The sequence below is a fragment of the Canis lupus genome, chromosome 14 (genome assembly GCF_011100685.1).
Source record: "Canis lupus familiaris isolate Mischka breed German Shepherd chromosome 14, alternate assembly UU_Cfam_GSD_1.0, whole genome shotgun sequence".
Taxonomy (NCBI): Eukaryota; Metazoa; Chordata; class Mammalia; order Carnivora; family Canidae; genus Canis; species Canis lupus.
In genome coordinates, this window is record NC_049235.1 from 53,065,113 (window position 1) to 53,087,973 (window position 22,861).

The 22,861-nt window shown below is 35.3% G+C and overlaps 1 long non-coding RNA gene across 2 annotated transcripts in view; it reads left to right on the forward strand.

Annotated features, from left to right (window-relative positions):
• Window positions 1-4,232: 4,232 nt before the first annotated feature.
• The window catches only part of LOC102155481, a 134,395-nt gene continuing 115,766 nt past the window's right edge, over window positions 4,233-22,861 (forward strand). Inside the window, exons 1-3 of one of the 2 annotated variants that reach the window (XR_005369742.1) lie at window positions 4,233-4,401; window positions 10,972-11,047; window positions 17,157-17,284. This is a non-coding gene — a long non-coding RNA (uncharacterized LOC102155481). The remainder of the gene's footprint in view (window positions 4,402-10,971; window positions 11,048-17,156; window positions 17,285-22,861) is intronic. The other variant, XR_005369743.1, reaches the window with a different exon arrangement.

The window sequence follows — 22,861 nt, forward strand, 5'->3', positions numbered from 1 at the left end:
GCCTTTAAATCTCCTCATTTCTTCATCTTCCTTATTTGGGAATCGAGTTTTCTTAGACTCAAATGTGTGATTTCCAAATTTGCGTTGTCTCTTAAGTGTGAAATTAAGTGAAATGAGCCTAGTTGATATAATTTAAACTACAGTGTTATGGTAAATGAAACGAAATACAAGAAATAATAAGATAAAATTCATTCTAATTGTGAATATTTTTCTAAAATCAACCTATAGTCCAGTTGTTATTTCTTGTCAGTTAGTAAAATAGACACAAAATCCAGAACTAAAAATATTGTTATAAGTTCTGTTTACTTTCTATAATCTTCAAAGACATTTGAACTTCTTAGTAACCTAGATGCTATTATCACAATTCACATTAAGTGTATAGCTGAGGTCTTTTCCAGCTGAAGAGAATTATAGAAAGTAATATTATAGGAAATAGTGCATAATAGATTTTGGAGTTCATGAAAGCAATATTGTCACAGAAAAACTGCATAATTGCAGTGTTCTCCTGGGGTGAAATTTAATGCCTCCCATAAATTGTCTTTCTGTTTATTTATGGCAAAGTCTGTTGCCAAGGTAACAACTATACAGAACCATCATGTCCATATGGTATGACCAAATCTTCCACTTATAGTAGTGTCTTTTCTATCCAGCCCAATAGCAAATAATCAATGGTCTCATACACAAAGTTTCTGTTTCCATTGATTGCTCAGCAACTGACTTTTACTAGTGTGACTTTATTTCCTAGAACATTGGATTCAGTTCAATTCAAATACTCAGCTTGAATAAATGATGATTCTTAGTAAGAAAATTCTAAATAAAAAAAAAAAAAGAAAATTCTAAATATTATTGTGGTACAGAGACCTCAAAAATGAATCCCTGAATAATGAACTCTTAAATGTGTATTCAATAAAAATGATCATAAAAACTCTATCTATATCCCAAAATTGCTTTCACTGGGTTTAGTTCTTTAAGAAAGAGTTCCTTTTGTCTCACAAGTTGAATACTTGGTTTAATTACACTTTATTTTCACCATTTTCTACTCTACTCAACTTTGAAAGGTTAATAGATGCCAAGGGCAATTCTCCCTTCTCAAAGTTGAAAATCTTGACAGTGGCCATTCAAGAGAGTCTTCATAGAATTCTTTGGCACTATACTGACATATGAATACAAAGTTTTACTCCATTGTGGACGAACCAATCAATTAGAAGATAGAAAGAAAAATAAAAAAGTTTACTAATCAGTGATCACTGACATGAGATACCTGGACTTGCTTTCATTTCCATTATTTTCTATTCCTTGAGACATATGTTCATTGAAAGCTTTGTGCCATACCAAAAGAGTTAAGAAAATACTTAAAATTTTTTATGATATACTCAAATATATGCTTATTTATAGTGCCTTAAACAAGACACGTTGAAAGTTAAATTTTTTTTAAGACATCATTATATAGACTGTTGTTGCTTAGTGTAGTTAAGATCACTAAGCTCTAAGGTAGTCTTTGCTAACTTATTGCACAAATGAATCAATAAACAAGTATAGATATGGAGAATTGGGAAGTAATGTAGATGTCTGAATCACTGATGTAAATACATGCAGCTTTATTATTAGGTGTCTGAATGATCACCAGGCACAGAGCTGCCCATGAGTTGGCAGGTAGATTGCACTAACATCTGTAAATAGACAATTCTAATCATGTGTGATTTAGTGGCTTCCCAATCACTCATGTTATTTCAAATAGTTACGAGTATAAAATAAATTTAAAGATAAAAAATTACCAGAATATGGTGTAATATCACCTCTGACTTCTATTGATTACAAAGTCATAGACACCAGTAATACTACTCTGTGCTGTTACTACCTACCTTCATAACTGAAGGAAATGCTAAATTTCAGTAGAGGTTTTATGAAAATAAAAATTTCAGCCTTTTTCCATACTAGAACATATACCTTTCTCAATTCTCAGTTTAAGAACCTCTGATTTGGGACACCTGGGTGGCTCAGGAGTTGAGCATCTGCCTTTGGTTCAGAGCATGATCCCAGAGTCCCGGGACCAAGTCCCACATCAGGCTCCCTGCATGGAGCCTGCTTCCCCCTCTACTTATGTCTCTGCCTCTCTCTCTCTCTTTCATTAATAAATAAATAACATCCTTAAAAAAAAGAACCACTGATTTATGATGTTTGACAAATCAACTGAAAGATACCTAAGCAGGGCAAGTGTATGTTTCAGAAGGAGTACAGTCACCAGTGTTTATTAGGAGGCTGCTGAATGAATAATCCTGTTTAGGTACTATAGTGGACACAACACAGGGGTAGGAAACAATGCCTTTGCCCTTGAAGAGTTTATAATTAAATAGAGATGTAGCATATGCTGACATTACTTAACATTCCTAAATGCTTAAGGTCCATTTTAGATTTGAACAGGGAGTATTTACGAAGGGTATGCAAAGTCTAAGCCTACATAGAAAAGATGATCAGTTGCTACTGTCCTGTAAGTAGTAGAATTTTTTGTTAATTCTGTGGCATGAGTGTAGACATTTTTCATATCTACAAGTGATACAGCTACCCCTAGAGATATACCAATACTTACTTAGGTCTACAACTGAGGTCCAAAGTCCAAAGAATATTTTTGAAACATAGATTTTGATAACTCTGGGATAATTGATATTATTTCTAAGAAATGATAGCTAGAAATGTCATTCATATTTGAAGACTTAAACAGGTTTACTTCCTATGTATTTGATTATAACTAGAATATATTTTATTCATATTTTTACGTTTCTTCTAAATAGGTTGCTTTTTGGTTAATCTAGATCTAAGAAAGCCCTTGGCTATGTGCAATGCTGGCTCAAGTCTTTACTACCCATTGAGTTTGGCATTTTGAGTTATCTAACTTGGATTTATATTAGCAAAGCTGTTTCATTTTCACCCAACACCAGCAACACAATAACAACAGTCCCTACCACCTACCCCCACAAAAAAAAACTATTACCATGAACAAGTTTAACACATTTTCCAGAGATGTCTAATTTACAATCAGGTTGTAGCTCAGCCAAAGCTTTGGGGAATGTGGCTCAATGATATAGTGTGACAAAAATGGATGAGAAACAGCTGCAGAACAGTGAGATCCTGTAATAAAGTAAAGTAATTTATTATTGGTTCTGAATTCAGAATCATCAGCAAACATTCATCAGGCATCTACCTTGTGCCTGCCATTATAGGTTTGAACACCAAACTTCTAAGGCCAGACCTGCACAGTGATGCTAGCCTGTGACCTCTAAGGGGCAGTTCAGGAAGAAAGATTCATAAGACCATTTAGAGGCAGAGCATTGCTAGAGAAATGTTAAACCAGAAAGAAGAAATTAAAGCAGTCAGTTCCACAAATAAGCACGGAACTACAACAAATGGGAGGTCAGAGAGACAAGCCCCGTTGATGTAGAGAGAAGCTGAGAAGGCAAAGCTGCAGACACCAGATTATGGTTTCTTTATTCATTACTTGTACAATTTATGTGTATTTGCCAGGGCCTAGACTTTTAACTGGGCCCAAAATGAATGACTGTTTCTGGAAGCCTGTGGGCCTGTGACCTTGCCGGTATTGATTTGCATGTGATGTTCTGCTTGGTGCTTTTGTTTCTGTGATGTTAGGAAGAGATTTGTTTTGATGCAAGAACACCAGCCAATAAGAGCAAGAGAGAAGATAAAAGGCATTGCCACGGTCTCATTTTTGAGTTGGTTTTGGTGGCATGGTATGGAGATGAGTTAACAGCATAAACATGAGCAGTGTTCCTAAATGACTTCATTTGACTATGGGAACAAGCATTAGTAATTCTAAGTTTTATGACAAGTACCTGAGGAGAGAGCCATCTGTTCCTTCCCTTCCCTGTATTACACATTGTGCTGTAGGGAAGCTTTGTCACAATGAATATAGTGTCCAGAGAAGAAGCGAGAATAGTGCTTCTATTGAGTGTATAGGAAACTACTACAGAAGTGAGACATAACTGAAAGTTGTTAGCCAACACTACTGTCAAGGTGGCTGAAGGAGAAAAACACCAAAAATAATGTCCCTGTTCACATCAACATATGTTTAGGTCTTAAAAATATAGGAGCTTATAAATAAAACGAATAGCTATTTATATATGTTGTGGTTTATACAATACTGCTTTCATATTCCTCTAATATGATATAAGACATTAAAAGGAGGCTTATTTTCTATTGTACTGTGTTATAGACTACCCTTCAGCTTTGGCATCCTCATATGGAACAGAGGGGGTAAGATATAGGACCTGATGGCCTAGGCCACAAACAGAGAAATACTGTGTTTGCTGGAGTAAACTGAGAGACTATGGCATTCTGAAGGCCAGTTTGATAAGTGATAGCTTCTGGCAGCAGCATAGCTGCTACAAGGTAAGTAGCACACCTTCTCCGGACTCTTGAGATATACCATGGTAAAGGACGGAGTGGGGAAGTGATACTTGTAGGGAGCTGGAGAGCCTGTTGCTGTGCTGGTCAAGCCTACCAAGCTAGATAGCAAAATTCGAGATTTATGTCTATGATATCCTTGGTAGGAACTGATGACACTTGAATCACGCATATGATATATCTGAATGGAAGTTAAAATACCATCAAAATTGCATAGTTCAGGATTGTAGCTTGTTGATGGCACATTTTGAATCAAGGATAAAAGTTAAAATGCCTAAAACTAATGGACTGCTTTTCCTTTAGGCAATTTTCCATGAAGCTTAATTGCAGATCATCTAAACTGGCAATTCAGGTCACATGCATTTGATTTGGTGAACAGTTGGTTTATTGAAGTTTGGATTGAAACCTTATGAAAATAAGATATCCTAGTCAAGATACATGTCTGAGTAGAGGGCCATCTCACATATGGTACAAGATACGACAAGGCTGTGTCTATGAGTAGGGCCAGTATTTCTTCAAAATGGAATTCGAAAGCTACTCAAATCCTGGACTATGGAGCAATCAAGACCTCAAAATTTGAAAAGTATTACACGAACGTTTTAGCCTTGAAATGTCAGAAGCATTTCAAATACCCAATGCAGTCATTAAAAATTGTAAATATATTGCCCATGGTTGCCAAATTTTAAGTAATGGTAAGTTCAAGAAAAACAGGTTTCAAAATATATCTCCAGGTATTTAATTGATTTTACTTACTCCTCTGTAAATATATACTAATTGTTAGAAGATAGCTGCCAAAATGGTCATTTGAGTTTAAAAATTATTCTTTCTGACAATAATTAGCTAGAAGAATAGTCTTTATTGAAACCACTTCTAAATTTGGCAGTAAAATCATGTCATCAGCATGCCTTTTTTTTAAGGAAGAGATGACAGAAAATGACAATTTTCCACCCAATCAGGAGCATCCAACCCAAGCATGATAGGGCTAGGCATATTATAACACAATAATAAAATCTGATTTCATGATTTCCCATGAACTTCCACTGAAATTAATTTAATCAAAGCTTTCCAATAAAATTGATATATCTGTTGGGTGATAAATGGTTCAAAGGACATGACTAATTTTTCAGTCACTTTCAATAGGGTTTCATCCAACTCACCAAACGATTCTCATTTACATGATCAAGAAACACAGAAACTATTTTTTTAAGATTTTATTTATTTATTCATGAGAGAGAGAGAGAGAGAGAGAGAGAGAGAGAGAGAGAGAGGCAGAGACATAGGCAGAGGGAGAAGCAGACTCCAGAAGCAGGGAGCATGATGTGGGACTTGATCCCTGGACTCCAGGATCACGTCTGGGCTGAAGGCAGGCGCCAAACCGCTGAGTCACCCAGGGATCCCCAGAAACATTTTTTTAAAAGTCAAACTTTTTAAAAAAATCAAGACATGTAAATACATATAAACACAGATCTCAAGCCCTTCTAGTGATCAAAATATATAGGCAGAGTTTATACAATTTATAAGGGACACACACAAGATTTAGAGGGACATGTTACTTTCATAGGTCATAAGCAGCTATTTGGGTGAGCTTGACAGACATCAGTGTGGACATTTTTTTATGTCAAGACTTATTTCTTAAATTTTAACTGAAAAATATATTTAAAATTCAAACATGATTTAAAAATGAATAATAAGGAGTCATTAATATTAAAACTTATTAGAAAAGCTGTTTTTTTCAGAACCCTTTCTCTTTTGGATACTATCCAGATGTGTTCCAGATGAGGTATCTTAGTAATTAGAGGGACAGTCTGGTGAATTTACTAAATTTGAAAGAATCCAAACACTGGCATTTTCATGTGGCTTGGCCTAAGCTGAAATGGAGCAGCTGTTTGAGAAGTTTGAACTGAATCTAGCAAGCTGGCATCATCTCATCTAAACAGTGACATATTCAAGCCAGTTCTTGAAACCAGTAGCCTGAATGATTTCTAGATTGAGTCATTTCTTTACACCAAGAATGGTGGCTATCACTCCATTTTCCTTATCATCTGAAAGTGTATTAAGAAGCTTAATAATACCATTTGGTTTCTTAGGGAAGTTATATGAGGGTGCTAGGTTGAGGGTCTTTCACAAGGCAGACATTTCTGTTCAGTCTCACTTCCTGAGTTATAGCATTAATATAAGCTTGGTCTGATATCCCACTACTATATATGCTATATTTTACAGGTTTTAGCATATAAAGCTATTTATATGAGCATTAAATGTTGAGAAATGATATGACTTAATATTATTTCAAGGGACTAAGCATGCTACATTCCAGGAGAGAAAAAAAAATTGCTCTGATAAGGATTAACCCCTAAGTTTCCTGACCTGTGTGCTGTTGAAAAAAAAAATTAATCTTGAGAACTAATTGCATGAAATTGAGGTTTTTATAGGTCACCATAGTAAAATATTGAATATTATGTATATAATCTATATTTTTCTTAGAGAAATTAAACATTTTCAGGAAGATTTTTTTTCAAAATAATCCAAAACAATGTTTTTTGACCAAACAAGGTTTTTGACTAATATGATAATGAGTCCCTTGATTTTTCTTTCTTTTTCTTAAACTTTTTTTAGTTTTTATTTAAATTCCAGTTAGTTAATATACAGTGTAATATTAGTGTCAGGTGTATAATATAGTTATTCAACACTTCCATGCTTTTTCTCTGATATACTCCTTGATTAGAACTCAAGAAATAGGAATCTTAGAAATTCCAATGGATACAGACTAAAAACAAAACAAACAACAACAAAACCTGTAATCCCTAATCAAAATACCAGGAAAGAGAAAAACTATCAAAATGAAAAACTTGTATTAATAACCATTCTACTCAGGCAAAATGCCACGGAAAAGGCCATGTCTTGACTCCCATCCATTCTAGTGAGGACATGTGGAGACCCAAACTTTTTGCTAGCGTAGTGAACATAAAATTACGAGAGTGGGGCTTCTAACCTCACCAGGTGTTCTAAAACCACACCACGAGGGTCATTGGAGACCATGTCAGGAATCGGGACTTCCACCCACAGCCAGCATTCTTGCTCCATCCACATCCAGCACTCTTGCTCCATCCTATCCACTCCTCACTGGGGTTGTGTCAGAAGAAGCCTGGTGGAGATTCAGGACTTTCACTACCACTTAGCACTAATGAGAACACCCTTCACCCCTGTGGTTTCAGCAGAGGCCATATGTTCTATACATCACTAAGTGAGTAATCAGAAAGTCAGAATGATTATATGGCTAAAAGATTAGACTATTATCTGTATAGGCGAGATATATTCACATTATGACAAGTCTACATTATTTTTTAAAAAGTATTCAAACTTAAGTTTTAGGGATGAGAGAGAGGTCTGAAAGAAATATCAGAATTAAGTCAATTTGTTCTTTTACTAAAAGAAAAGAAGAGTCACAGAATTTTTATTGGCTGTCTAATGCAATTTCTTTCAATCCATCAAAAATATGTGACTATATTATAACTTCCCTTTAGTGAGTATAATAATCTCAGCATTGCCATAAAATATGTCATTACATCTTACAAAACATTGAAACTTGTGGTAATTTTCCCTTATGTCATACTCATTTTTCTTAATGTGCTGTGAAGTCCAGGAAAGCTTTCCAAAGTTAAAAAGCACTGGAGAATATCATATGGCTATAAGTACTTCTAATATTGCTAGTATGCTGCATGGAGGATCTATTTTCAAAAATTAAATATTCCCTTAGCAGCTTCAATTGAATCATTGGCTGAGTTAACCACTATGATCAGTGAAATATGTTGCTTCTATGAGTAATGTTGAGATTGGATAGGATTAATTAGTTGGATGGCTATGGATAGGGACAGTACAAGTTTTACAAAGCTTGAGTAAAATGTTATACTCCACACAATGATGATGAGAATGATGAGCAGCACAGGGGAAAGAGAGCTTTAACCAATAATGCTATTGGCTGCTCAGTTAGAATTCTATGAAAGGGAATAATCCCTACTCTGGCCAGCCTATGAAGGGGAGAAACAGCAAAAGAGATAGTAAATCGATACCATTCTGCAAAAAGCCAGAGCATTAGAATGGGGATTGCAGAAAGAGACTCTGAAGGATGTAGGATTTATAAGGATTAGAGAATCAACAGAGGCTAAAGGACAACCCCCAGCTAAGAAATACTTGGAAACGGGCGTAAAGTGGACAGACAGATTGATGGAATCTTGGTGGTGGGAACTGATGAGCCGTATGTGTCAATAACTATTCCTTAGGCTAATCTATCCTTGCCTTTTCTGATAGTTACTATTGTTACTTATTCTGCAGTTTCCTTGGAAATTTCTCACTTTCCATTTGGTGACAGAGCAGGTTGTTACTATTTTGTTTGTTTGTTTGTTAAAGATGTTATTTATTTATTTGAGAGAGAGAGAGAGAGAGAGAGAGAGAGAGAAAGCACAAAGGGGAGAATTACTCCATAAAGAATTACTTGAGGGTGGGACAGCCCAGGTGGCTCAGCAGTTTAGCGCCGCCTTCAGCCCAGGGCCTGATCCTGGAGACCTGGGATGGAGTCCCACGTCCCTGCATGGAGCCTGCTTCTCCCTCTGCCTGCCTCTCTCTCTCTCTCTTTCTCTCCCTCTCAATAAATAAATAAAAATCTTAAAAAAAATTACTTGAGGGTTTCAAGACTGCCTCACTGTGGTCTCTAGTCATTTATAGGAAAACTCAGAAATTTGTTCTGCTAGTTATTCAAAATGCAGATGCTTTCTAGTAGCCTCCAGAACTAAAAACCAAAGCAAAACTCATACTTTGGCTTTGTTAAAATTATTTGCTTCACAAATACATAAGGCCTCAATAGACAAATTGCAATATTGCTTATTTAAGATAAAAATATTCAGGACACATGTTGTCAGCTATAGGCAACAGAGTATTACAATACAAAGTATTACAATATGGGAATAAACCCATTTTGCAGATAAAAATAGGTGCTACTACTACTACTACTACTACACACGCACACACACACACATACAAAACAAAACAAACCCAAAAACTTAGTTAATTTGGGGGACTAGTACAACATTATAGACAAGATTCCAGCTTTTGCAGAGTTGACCGAATGATAGAGCAATTATATGAAAATTCTTTCTAGAATATGGTTCGGTCCCTAGGATCTACAGAGGCTTTTGAACAACTGAAAATGGCTACAGCCTCTCTTCCAGCTCTGAGAATTTCAAAATTTGAAAAACCCAACCTGAATTACTTGATATTCCTGTTTAGATTCCATATTTGATGGTGTTTAGTGATGTATCATGTACTTGGGATAAAATGACCACCTTAATACCTCCTATGCTGAAGTGATTTATTGTAAAACACTGGAGGCTTATTTTGTCTATAATTGAGTCTGCACAAATAAATGAGTTAACAGCAATTACTAGATGAGAGATTCTTGGCTAGACTGAAATACATGATATATATTTATTACAAATAAATATATGTTTGGAATGTCATGCACAATTTTAAAAGTAGAGTTTTAATTTCAATGAGAACTAAAAATAACTAGTGAAGAATTGATAGTTGATTTGTTAGAAATTTTAAAACTGCCTGCTCAGATATTAGTGGTTTATTTTGCTGACAGAGCTATAAAAGCTGCTGTTAAAAAAATGGCAGACTGAATTTCAAAGCTCTACTCTTAACATAAGAAGAAAGCCTTGTTTGTTTTCAAAAACATGCTTCACAAAATGAAGGAGACAAGTTGATTATAAGAAGGACTAGAAGAAATGTAGTTGGACCATGGGAATTACCTAATGAAGTAATTTCTATCCATAGTCCTGATTTGCTTGGTTAATGTTGTTGTGGTATCAGCAAAATCATTTGAATAAAAGAGGAATCTTAAAGGCACGAGGCTCTTACTATGCCTACTCAAAAGATGAAATGATTCAAAATGTATTTAAAAGATGTACTTTTTGTCAGAAGAATTCTTTATAGACCACTCTCAAGATCAATGCAGGAATCCCCAGCCAACTCTTCCAGGAACCTGGTGGCAGTTGGCTTTTATAGAATTCATCCCTGTGGAAAGTAAGAGATCTTCTCTACTGGTGTATATTATACTTGGCTGGCCTGAAGTCTTTACCTCCTAAAAAAATGATTCTAAGGCCATTCTTTCATTATGTGAAATTCTCATTTTTGGGATACTAGAGCACATTGACTAGGATTAAAAAAGTTATTTTATTTCTACGGTTGTCCAGGAATTATGTAAGTATTTGTAGATTCCTATAAACCTCAGGCCTCTGAAAAAGTAGAGTGAATGAGTCAAACTGTAAAAAAAAACCTCCTTGGCTAAGATTTAGCAATCTATTGGGTTAAGATGGGGCTTTACCACTAGCTGTCCTAAAAAATGAAATGACACCTGCATACAAGCATAATATATCTTCCATTAAATTTATGTTTGTCAGGTCTGTGAATTTGGGTCTGAGACCATGTCTTGTGCCTAATTTAACAGAATCTTCCTATAATCATGTTCAATATATAGCAGGATTTTTTTCTATTTCCTAGAAACGCTGAGACTTAAAGTCAAAAGGAACTGGGAGTACCTGCCAAAGGAAGTCAGCTACTCTGATCGACTAAGGGGGTAAAGGTGTTCTTACATGAATATGTTCCAAAGGAAAGGACTGTCACCACATTGACAGGGACCCTTCCAAATGTGTATCTCTCATTAGGATTTCCTATCAAATATTATGGTTCATTAATAGTTTCTTCATGTTTTGATGTAATTTAAAAACACATGTCGTTTCTATTATAATCAGTATTGCCCAGGAACACAGTTGACAAAGATACTCCTTTTTTTTTTTTTTTTTTTGGTCACTAGAGGTAACAAAGCTAGAGAGTAAACCAAAGGTCAATTTTTCACACAGCAACCAGAAAGATTTTAGTCCTTTTCCACTCTGACTATGGCAATTTAGGTTTGAAATCATCTAGTTTGTCTTGGTTTCCTCAAACCAAAGATTTGAGGGTAAAAAAAGTAGTCATTTAATACCATCACAATCTAAACCACTTAAAATAGAACTGGCATTTGAAAATTATTTGGCCACCATGGCTGTCATATAATTTTTAGTGGATACCTGTATACCACTGTGTTGCTCAAATCCTCACTTCTCCATACCTCCATTTCTCCATTTCTCATGCCATTCCCCATCTTCTCTTCTGCAAAGTTTTTTTTTTAATTTCTTAAAGAGAGATGTATAGTCATATCATTATTATTTCCAAACTGAACTATGTTGTCAGTTGAGGGTGGGGAATCATCTTTCAAAAATTCAAAGTGCTTTACTAAATAAAAGAATTTCCTGTTAAGAAGAATGAATGCTTCTACTTAGAAGGCAGGAAGAAGTTTAATTTCTAAGCCTACTCTTCCTCCCTTCCTCTCCCCCCTCCATTTCTAAATTTTTTACCTTACTTTGTCACTACCCAGGTTCCAATTTTCTAGTTTCTTTTTCTAGTTTTAAAATCACTTTTTTCTTAGAACATTCACCTTGGACTGAGTTTTTTCTTAGAGTGATTGGCGTTGATTTCTTACTGTCCTATTTTGGTAAGGCTTTGGTGTATCCAGTTAATTTCTTAAAAAGCTGTGTTCCCTGTTTCAGTACTTATAGCTTATGAAATACCAATGAGTGTCTTTTCTAGAGACTATCTGGCTCATGAAACATATGATGAGATGGACTCTGGACAATTAAGTGAACTTGGGTAGAGTTATCCCAATAGTTATATAAGCTTACTTCATAGCATAAGAATATTTAAGTAAAACCTAAATTTTCCAGATTGCAACCTATCTAGTACAATCATGGTTGTCATGGATATTATAAGGGACATTCTAGCATTCATTAGAGAAAGGGAAAGACTCTGTTAAAAACACAAGTTCTAGAGCTTTCCTGTCCTAAATTTAGTGACCTACAACCAATTTTTCATTTTACCAAATAATTGTGTGTATAAATTTTCATTATAATTTTATAAAATGGAAGATTTTTTTTAAAGATTTTGTTTATTTATTCATGAGAGATACAGAAAGAGAGAGAAGCAGAGACACAGGCAGAGGCAGATGCAGGCTCCCTGCAGGGAGCCTGACGTGGGACTCGATCCCGGGTCTCCAGGATCATGCTCTGGGCCAAAGGCAGGTGCTAAACCGCTGAGCTGCCCAGGGATCCCTGGAAGATGTTTTAATATAAAAGCAAGAAAGCATGGAATAAAAAGATGAGCAAACTTAATTTTATGAAATGTTTACCACCTTGTTCTAATTTTTCTCATTTTCCCCATGGCCCCAACAAAGTTTATCATGGAGGGGCAGCCTGGGTGGTTCAGCGGTTTAGCACTGCCTTTAGCCCAGGGTGTGATCCTGGAGACCTGGGATCGAGTCCCACATGAGGCTCCCTACATGGAGCCTGCTTCTCTCTCTGCCTGTGTCTCTGCTTCTCTCTGTGTGTGTCTCTCTCATGCATAAATAAATACAATCTTTTTTTTAAAAAGTTTATCATGGAGAAGTCATTGTCGACAGCATTTGGAATTATAAGCAAATGACTTTTAAGTCCTCATTGTCCTATCCTTGTGATATTATGACCCTGTAACTATCAATACAGCAACAAGATGGAAGAGAAGGCAAGGATGCTTAGGACTTAAAGTTGCCATGAATGGTTGTGCTGATAGCACAAATCAATAGAGATAGAAGTGTCTTTTGTTGTTGCACTTGTTAGAAAATGAAAGATAATAGGTAATCCAGCAAGATCTCTTTTTTTTCCAAATAGAAATTAACAAGATGATTCTAAAATTTCTATAAAAATATAATGAACACGGGAAGCCAAATAATCTTGAAAAAGAACAAATTGAAGGAACTAACTAACCTGACAAATAATAAAAATAAAGTAGTCAAGACAGTGTAGTGTTCACACAAGGATAGATTTCAGAAATGGACTCATAAAGGGGATCCCTGGTGGCTCAGTGGTTTGGCACCTGCCTTTGCCCCAGGGTGTGATCCTGGAGACCTGGAATCGAGTCCCATATCAGGCTCCTTGCATGGATCCTGCTTCTCCATCTGCCTGCATCCCTGCCTCTCTCTCTCTCTCTCTCTCTCTCTCTCTCTGTGTGTGTCTAATGAATAAATAAATAAAATCTTTAAAAAAAATAAATGGACTCATACACAGTCAACTGATTTTAGACAAAGATCCATAGCAATTCAATGGAAAAAATGGTGTTGAGAAAATTGAACAGTAACACATACAGAAGAATGAAACTGGACCACTTTCTTATACCATACACAAAAATAAATTTAAAGTCGATTAAATGCCAAAACATAAGACAGGAAACTGTTAAAATCCTGGAGGAGAACACAGGCAGCAACCTCTTTGACCTTGGCCGTAGCGACTTCTTACTAGACAAGTCACCACAGGCAAGGGAAACAAAAGCAAAAATGAAGTAGTGGGACTTCATCAAGATAAAAAGCTTCTGCACAGCAAAAGAAACAATCAATAAAACTAAAAGGCAGCTTGCAGAATGGAGAAGATATTTGCAAATGACATATCTGATAAAGGGTTAGTATCCTAAATCTATTAAGAACTTATAAAACTCAATACCTAAAAAACAAATAACCCAGTTTAGAAATGGGCAGAAAACATGAGTAGACAACTTTTCCAAAAAAGACGTCCAGATGGCTAATAGACACATGAAAAGATGCTCAATATAACTCATCATCAGCGAAATACAAATCAAAACCATGATGAGATGCCATCTCACACCTGCCAGGATGGCTAAAATTAACAACATAAGAAACAACACGTGTTGGTGAGGATGTGGAAAAAGGGGAACCCTCTTGCACTCTTGGTGGGAATGCAAACTAGTGCAGCACTCTGGAGAACAGTTTGGAGGTTCCTCAAAATGTTGAAAATAGAACTGCCCTACGATCCAGCAATTGCACTACTAGATATTTACCCAAAGGATACAAAAATACATATTTGAAATGATACATGCACCTTGATGCTTATAGCAAGCATTATCAACAATAGCCAAATTATGAAGAGAGCCCAAATGTCCATTGACTGATAATGGCTAAAGAAGATGTTATATATATAAATACTTATATATTTATATGTATAAATAATATTGATATTATATACATAATAAATAGTGAACGTATAGGAAGGGAAAGAGAAAAAAAGGAGAGAGTGAAACAAGCCACATGATACCCTTAATGATAGAGAACAAACTGAGGGTTGATAGAGAGAGGTAGGTGGGGGATGGGCTACAGAGATATTAAGTAGGGCACTTGTTATGATGAGTACTGAGTGTTGTGTGTAAATGATAAATCACCAAGTTCTGTTCGAGACTGTACCTAAAATTTAAATTAAAAAAAAAAAAAAAACAACCTTGGAGTACTTGGGTGGCTCAGTTGGTTAAGCATCTGACAGCTTGTCCTTCTCCCTCTTCTTCAGTCTCTGGCCCCACTGTGCTCTCTCTGTCAAGTAAATAAATAAAATATTTTTTAAAAACACATAAGATACCACTGTTGAACCACTAGAATGATTAAAATTTTTTAAAAAGAATGAAAATATCAAGTATTGGCAAGGTTGTAGAGCAATTGGAACTCTGAAACATTCTGATGAAAGTATAAAATGGGGGGATCCCTGGGTGGCTCAGCGGTTTAGCACCTGCCTTTGGCCCAGGGCGCGATCCTGGAGTCTCGGGATCAAGTCCCATGTCAGGCTCCCGGCATGGAGACTGCTTCTCCCTCCTCCTGTGTCTCTGCCTCTCTCTCTCTCTCTGACTCTCTCTCTCTGTCTATCATAAATAAATAAAATAAATCTTAAAAAAAAGAAAATATAAAATGGTAAAACCACTAAGTTACAAATAAGAAAATGTGGAAGAATAGATCATATGCAATGGAGATAATCAGTTGAAACACATGCCTAGAGAGAAAAAGATAAATAAATAGATAGTAGATATTATGTAGGTGTGAATGAATATTTGAGTATGTATATTTGTGTCTGTGTTTCCTAAGAAGATCTAGAAGCATTAGTTATACACTTAAAAAAAACAATTAAAAGGACCACACTAAATGCCCAGACCTTGGTTTCTAGGTATTATTCCTCACTGAAAGGAATCTGAACCCTTGGCAGAAATAACTGATTCCAGGATTAGGAATAAGGAAATTTCAGAATGAGCCTAAAAACTCTTATTGTGCTAGGAAATAACTCAAAGAATGATGAGGGTATGTCAAAAGAATACGGGACACACTTTGAAGAGGGTTTTTTGGCTTCCCAAATCCGGAACATTTGTGCATTAAAATAAATAATGAGGGTAATGGATTAATGAATGAATTAGAAATCCTTAAATACATTCAGATTTGAATAAACAAGTAGTAAAAACTCCTACATATATTAGAAAGCATACGATAGAATGAAAAAGGAATGATCAAGCTAGAAAATCAATATTAAGATATTAATAGTAGAGGAACCCTTGATGAAGAACATTACATCATGTCAAAATATCTTCCATAAATAAATGATTAATTATAAAACAGAAAAATAGTAACTTTACAGTATGTACACCTAGTAGACACTATCTGATTAAAGTTCAAATCAACAATTTTGAAGCAAATCATGTGACTCCTGATAAATTGCACTGGGAAGAACACAAAACCAAATATGTGATATTCCTGCCAAAAATTTACCATCCACATCTAATTATGAGGAAATCTTCTTATTTTGTTGTAAACTTAAAGCTCCTCTAAAAAGTAGTCTTTTATTAAAAATAATTGTTTTAAAAGCTAAAAAAAAAAAGAATAAGGCAATGGTGAATGTTCATCAGTGGCAAGGAAAATTGTTTTCCAGCTTTCTAGTGCTGTTCTGTGGTAGAAAAAGTACTAATTTACTCCCAAATCATATTAACAGCCACATTGTGTATGCATCAGGCCACATACTTCCGAAAAGCTGTTTCTGAGATATTTCCAGCAGTTGCCTGGGAGCCCATTATGCTGCCTTAGATCTGAAGTGACAGCTGATGGGTAGATGATTTCTATTCCTCTAATATGTGAGGAAGTGTATTTCCTACAGTAAAAAACAACATGTTATTCGCTGGTATAAAACACCTTGCTTTCAAAAATAACAAAACAGCATCTCTATTAGTAACTGGTTAGCAACTTGTAAGACTTTATTTTTAAAAAATGCTCCTTTCTCTATTTTTATTCTTAGATTATCATGAAATACATTTTTATAATGACATTTAATATCCTTGACCTCAGCTCAGAAATCCAGGAATGCATGTTCACATATTAATTTAATTTTCATATTTGGGAAAAATTAGTATAGTCTTCAGTTTATTAAAGCATATTTATGAGTAGTTCTGTTTTTAGTAACTAGTTCTACTGGAAAATATAATACATAGTATTAATCAATTATAATCACCATCCATTAACATTATTGAGTATTTTAAATCTTAAGTATTTAAATATCAGTTAATTTTCAAATTTTTAAGTTATAGCAGCAATAAAAAGAATTTCTTTAATAAAGTTTGGGTTAAGACAAAAACACTTTTTACACAAATTACATCCCTATGATACAGCACTTTCTTTTTGTTTAATTCAAAATCAGTGTATGTGTGTTTTGTTTATACATACCTATGCATACGCAAAAACATATAGATTTATCCTATATGCAATTCTGGGAAGCCTGTTATATTATTTGTTATTCTGCTTTTAACAGCAATGGACACTTTTTGAGAGCCAAATGCTGAGGGTAAATTGCAAAAAAGACTCAACTCTGCTATTCAAATGGACTACAGTTTAATAAGAAGAGACTGCCAGTGGCAAAAGAGTATAATATGTGCTACGGTAAGAGTCAATACTGTGGGTACTTAAGTAAGAAGACTTTACAGTCTTAAGGATGAAAGTGGAGTGTCAGAGAAGTCTTTGCAGGACGGATGTCTAATCTTACCAGTTAGCCTTGGTGGATGGATGTATCAAGTTATATCTTTTCCTCTTCACAAACTATTTTAAAGAATTGTCTATATATCTTGTATGTATATTTTCAGTTTCCTACTTTTGATCTTACCTGAGTTCTGGCTTCAGCCTCAGTCACTGCCATTAGCAGGTGCCCCTTAGGCCACCAGTGATTTCTGCTGTCATACATCCAAGGCACTGTTTGGTCAGTTCTCATCTTCTGTTGACCACTCTGCCCTTCTTAAACTTTCTTTTCCCTAGACTTTTCTGAAAATAGCCTTTTTCTTTCTATCTTTCAAACATATTCCCGTCCTGTTTCCCTTTGCAGGGCATGTCACTCTGTCTAGATTTGAAACAATGGAGCTTCTCAAGGTTTATACAATATTTCTTTATGTAGATAATGATACTTTTCTAGGCAATTTCATCTATGCCAATGAATTCTAATCACAAATTTCTACTTTTACCTCAGATTTCTTATCTGAGCTCCAACCACAACCGAGAACTTTCCATCTTTTCTTGGATGTTTCAAAGACAGCTCAAACCAAATATATCCAAAATTAAACTTATAATGTTTCTCATAAATCTGGTACACTTCCAGTAGTACCATTTATCTAGCAGTACAAGATATAAACATAAAATTTATCCTTAAAACTTTTCTCTGCTTCATGCACCATATCCAGTAAATCATTAATTTATGCCCAGTTTATTTATTAAATCTTTCTCAAATCCATCACTAGTTCTGTATCTCCAACATAAGTACCACTTAATTCATGCCACCGTTTCTGGCCTGTACTACTAAAACCAAAATTCTTTAAACTGATCCTTCTATATCCTCTTGGCTCCTTAAGTTTATTCTTGACACAGAACCCATGATAGTATTTTAGAACAAAGTTTAGCAAAGTTTTTCTGTAAAGGAGCAGTTGATAAGTATTTTTAGCTTTGTGGGACATGTAGTCTCTCTGGCACCTAGTGGATTCTGTAATTGTAGCTTAGACACATCCATTGAGAATGTATAAAAAATGCATATGGCTGTGTCCAATAAAACTTTGTTTATAGAACAGGCAGTAGGTCAGACTGGATCAGAGGGATGTATTTGCCAATTCTCGTTTTAAGATATCAAACTGCTAAAAAGAATCCCTTGCTTAAAACTCATCACAGATTTCCCAGTACTCTTAGGGTAAATACCAAAACATTATCTGTAGGTTTTTCAAGATCTGGCCACTTCAACCTCTCTTATCTCCTACACCATCTCTCCTATACCTCTCTCCTCTCTTTATTCCAGTATCCATTTTGCAATTCTTCAAATGTATCACATTCCTTCCTGCTATAGGGCTTTTGTCTTTGTTTTTTCTTCTGCCTGAAAATTCTAGACTCTGTAAAATGCCTCACGCATCTCTCTTTCAAAGAAATGACTACATACATATTTTCACATTTTTTGTGTCACTATTTGATTAATGTCTTACTCCCAGTAAATTAAAATCTGAGAAAACATTGTATATTTGTTCACCGTTTCAGTTCTAGCTCATAGCACATTACTCAGTCCTTTTAAGTGTCCTATACACTTACACTCCTAAAAGATGGGAAATCGTGGCTTGCTAAAGGAACTAAACATTCTAGTGGTATTGGAGAGCTACTGAAGGGTTTTAAGCAGAGGAGTTTCAAGATGAGACTGGCTTCAGAGTGCATGCAGGAGATTTCAGAATGCTGTTTATTTATATATTGCTTCTTTTCTTCTTTACATCAAAAGCCCATGTACAAGCTCTCCTTGTCTACATTTCTGTCAATTATTTTATATAGTTAGGCTAGCTCATGTTTTCTCAATAAAATCATGTCATCTTGTTATTCTTTTTTAGGTGTGTGTGTCTGTGCATGTGTATCTTTGGGGAGGGAGTCTTCTGAGCCTTTAGGATTTGGGTTTTTGTGCCTAATACCTGTCATCTTCCACAGCCACATACGAGTCAAGTTGCTCGAAGAATCCAATATAAAATTTTAGTTGATACATTACACACTATAGATTGGGCCACTCATTACTACTCTATCAAGGTTTCCAGCACAGCCATAATTATTCAGCATGGGAGCTAGATATTAAATTTAAACCTGGCATTTTATTTCACCTTTTATTCTGCAGGAGAGGTTTGGGAATCTAACATTAAGACAGCAAAAGAAGGATTGATGACTACCCTGTGTATGGTCCATGGCTTGTTAGAGTCTCTCCTGGCTGAATGCCATAAAAACACTTTTAGGTCATAGACCTAAAAAGGAAAATATACGCTGGTTGTTTTAAAGAGAGCTAACACCATTGACTGTGTTTTTTTTTTAATTATTATTATTTCATCTAAAGCAGAGGGATCAGTCCCTTTCCTGACTGTGCTAACATCAACCAACTTCATCACAGTCTTTAGGAACTAGACGAGTTTGACCTAGCAATTACCAACCTCTGTTTGATAAATCTTGTATCCAAGATTTCAAAGTTCCAATAAAAATAAAAAGAAGTACACCTTTATATACTTATATACATAAACATGTAGCCACTTTGGATGGGCAAGTAGGGGGGGAAGATTGACTATCCAAGGTTGACATTTTGAAATCAGGAAAATGATACAAATGACTCACCTATTAAAAAACTCAGTAACCATGGGATTCAAAGGAAAAAGGAAATAAATCTGAGTTCTCAGTCTTGTAAGCTCAGTCCATGTTGGACTTAAATTTTAGTATGTTCTTATTTATTAAGGTTTTTAAACCATGACCACTCCAAAAATATTGTAGTAATTTGTAATTGTGTGTCAGGAGTTACAGATAGATCATCTAGACAAAACCCCTCATTTTACATTTAGAAAATAAGGAACATTAAGTGACTTGCCCAAGGTCATCCAGCGAATAATAACTTTTTTGAAGTAGTTAATATATGCAAGCCCACACTTAAAATTCAGCAGAATGCTATGAATCAGATATTATTATGTATGTTTTATAAATGGGGATATTTAGGACAAAATGCTTCAGTAAATTTCCCCAAGCTGTATTACTGGTAAGCAATGAAACTGGAATTAAAATCCCAGTTACCCTAATTTCAGAGCTTAGAATAAACCCAACCAAATGCTCTTTCCACAATAGCATTTACACTTTATTATTTTTGTTTTGTTGATTAATTCTCTTTCAAGAGTATAACATTCTCTGTCCTGAAATCATGTGAATTTCAAGCACAATATGAACATGTCCACCAGGACTTTACTAATATTTTGTTTTTATTCCAAGATAACTTTTTGTGCTTTTTTTTCACCACATCTATTTTCTTGAGACCATTCTTCATGGTATCTCTCCTGTACCAGGGGCTAAATGCATTCTCATTTTTGTTGCAAGAGGCCCAGGAGAATGTCTAAACCAGGTTTTTACAAAGGAACATATTTAAGGGCTGAGTATTTGTTTTAGAAATCTTCCTAAATTAGTAACTCCTAATCATTTCTTTTCATTATCAAGAAACTTTTTGATACTTTATCATCCTGGACTTTATGATACTTGAAAGATTTTTGTCTTCCCCAAACTAACTAAGCAATTCTTATAAAAATATTTTATTAGTAATATAAAATACCAGTGAGAATAGCATGAGGTAATTAGCATTAGCAAAGCCAAAAAATTAATACTTTACTTAGCTCATATTGCATTTATGTAGGCAAATGTATACCTGCTTAAACCTTTGGAAATATTAACCAGCCATCCCACTGCTATATTTTTATAACACTTGGGGAAACTTGGGGAGCCATTTGGAAATTGCTGGTTTAAAGACCCTGTTGATGCACCTCATGATTTCAGTCTGACCCCCGAAAATGCCTTCTAACATTGTGTAAGCCCTAATAATATTATGGCTATCCCCGGATGCAAAACCTCCTTTTTTTCTGGAGAAAAAATAGGCTAATTATTTCTGATTATTTTCTAGTATGAGAGATATAAATAATTAAGTATGACACTCCAAACTTGAAAACATTTAGATATTTTTTAATATTACAACTGTAAGATTTTAAATCATTATGACCTGAGTTATAATACATGAATATAATGGAAAATAGTCATGGGATCCCTGGGTGGTGCGGCGGTTTGGCGCCTGCCTTTGGCCCAGGGCGCGATCCTGGAGACCCGGGATTGAGTCCCACGTCGGGCTCCCGGTGTATGGAGCCTGCTTCTCCCTCTGCCTGTGTCTCTGCCTCTCTCTCTCTCTCTCTCTCTCTCTCTCTCTGTGTGTGACTATCATGAATAAATAAATAAAATCTTTAAAAAAAAGAAAAGAAAATAGTCATTAAAATTATTTTTAAAACTGTGAGGATATAAAACATTATGTTTATGCATAGTATTTTTTTAATCCATAAACATATTACTTTTACACTAAGAGGAACAATTTGGGAGGAAAATAAAGACACCATCAATATTGGTGGAGAATAGAATGAATTGCTGAAATTGCTGACTCCTATATTAATTCAATGTCGTCAAATTAGAAATGGTTAAATACAGAGTGCTGCAAAGGAAACGGAAAGGTCTTTCCAGATTCAAAGAAAATAAATGGGAGGATGATGAGCAAAGATGACTAGAAAGAGAAAGGGATCCCAGATAGGAGGTTTTGAGGAGTGAAGGCATGCCAGGTCCCCAGAAGTTCTCAGATGAGGCAGAGTTAGGGCAATAACTTCTGAAGGTAACGTACATGAGTATAGTGTCTTACTCTGTCAAAACTGTTTCTGGACCATATTGAGTTTCACATCCAGCTCAATTATTGTAAAATACTTTTCAAAACTCACCTTTCTTCTCCATACCCACTCTGAATGAACCATGCTACCTGATCTTAATTTTAGTGTTACCCAACCTCTCATTTGTCTTCTTCTTCCTCTATTTTGGATTCTTTGCATAAAAGGGAAAATATATTGTATGTGGGGATGAGAAGGGATAAGAGCCATAAGGTTCTCTCTCTGTGTGTGTGTGTGTGTGTGTGTGTGTGTATTTGAAAATACTCATCAACATACCTAACTCAGTTACAGAAATTACAGCAAGCCAGATGCTTCTGGGTATTGTTTGTCTGTCTCACCAATCAGGCTTGATTTTTAGTTCATCATTGTAATATAATGGAGATAAATATTAAGAAAGAGATTTTATCCTTAGGTTGTCCCCTTAGAATCTTTACTTGGTACTGATTGTTTCCTGACTTTCACAACCTGGGCACCTACCCTCTCTCTGTATGTCTTCTGTACCATTCTTTCATTCCATACACTTGAGCTTCAGAGTACATGTGGGGCTAGCCAGATTACTTGACCAAAGAATTGTAGTTTTACTGGATTTAGTTAATGGGCCTTCAGTGATCTCTGTATCTGCATTGTGTTTTGGTAAATACTTGAATTAGTGCCAGCTGGTTGATCTGTATGTGCTTGTAAACTTTTAAACAGCTTTTGCTCTAATATTTTACATCTTAAATTGTTCATCTGTATGTATTAA